The following is a 1,443-nucleotide window of genomic DNA, read 5'->3' on the forward strand; positions in this document are numbered from 1 at the left end:
GGGTTTTGTTTCACTTTCAGCTTGAGACCAACTAAATCCTATGAGTATCGTTTTTCCGGTTTTATTGGAAACTTACAAAAGTACCGTTTCCTGCATTGGATGGATGCTGATGTCTTTGATGCTCAGTTTCAGGAGTTGCTTCTTTACATTTTTGGTGACTGCTCCCTGTTCCAATTGCAATCGGTGCGGTGTCTCCTGACTTTTTCCATGTTTTTTGTAGCTCAACTTTGAAGTCTCGGATTTTTTTTCTTGCTCGCTCTGTTCGGTATTCCTATCAGCAGCGCAAGAGTCATTAATCAATAGTCTTTATTTTCCTGTTCTAAAGATGTGTAACTCGATTGCCAGTTTTTTGGCAGAATTTTCTGGTTTTACTTCCATATATAGATTCAGAGCCTGTTGATATTCTTAAATTTCAGTGAACGGTGGCTGTTATAATAGTATGCCTTCAAGGTACACTGTTTGCGCTAGTTTTGGACCTCCATAATGAGCCCCATTGTTTCTTGGTACAAACTCTACACTTGTTGGACGATTGCGATTTTAAGATATTACATGGAAGCCGATTGTTGTTCAGTGCTTCGTCTTGTACAGCAGTCGTTACTAATGCTTCTGTTACAAGTTTGAGGTAGGCCGTATTGAGCGACTACGATGTCTGTGAATCCAACGTATCAACAATTTCAACCCATTTTCCTTGAAATTACTTGTTTTTCACCTTGTTTTCCTTTCTGTTTGAAGTTTTTTCCTTTTCAATTATTGGTACATAATATTTGAACAGAACTCCCTTTTTCAACTTTTTCATAATCGGTGCTTGACTTTCATTCGCATATTCTGCCACAGATGTTTTCTCTAGAGCTACTAGGTCTTCAGCTGCTAGCAGCCTCTCCCATCCTTATAATATGAATGCTAGCAACGCCAGCTCGTGGGTGTAGCGCCTTGTAGGTTGCTGTCTGTGTTCCAGATTCCGTATCTACTTCCTGAAACTCTTTTTGGGTCCAGGCAATTATCCTGCTGTTGGAGATTCTCCATCGATATCACTTATTCAGTCCAAATGTTTCTAAAGCTAACTGTATTCATCTAGCTCTCTGCCTCTTTATCCTACTATGCATGTATCTTCAGACCATTCATATAGAGGAGGTGGTAAATCCTTTTCGTGCTGTTTAAGATGGTGGTAAGTGGTAACAGGGCCATGGTGAATAAATTAGGGAAAGAGAATCTCCTTGAAAATTTCCTCGTTTGATTTGCATTTCTTCAATCGTTTCTGAATTGATGATTAAGACTGTCCTGCACATACCTGTTGCTTGCAGAAAATTAGTTGCTTTTTATTAGCATCAGAAAGATCACTATAAATTATCTTTTGATTTTCCTTGCACAACCTGTTTTGACGGTACGTTTCACAGAGCAGTTACCAGGTGCTTCATTTCTTTTGTGCAAACACATAAAGTATCT

This window comes from Penaeus monodon, chromosome 32 (genome assembly GCF_015228065.2).
Source record: "Penaeus monodon isolate SGIC_2016 chromosome 32, NSTDA_Pmon_1, whole genome shotgun sequence".
Classification (NCBI taxonomy): Eukaryota; Metazoa; Arthropoda; class Malacostraca; order Decapoda; family Penaeidae; genus Penaeus; species Penaeus monodon.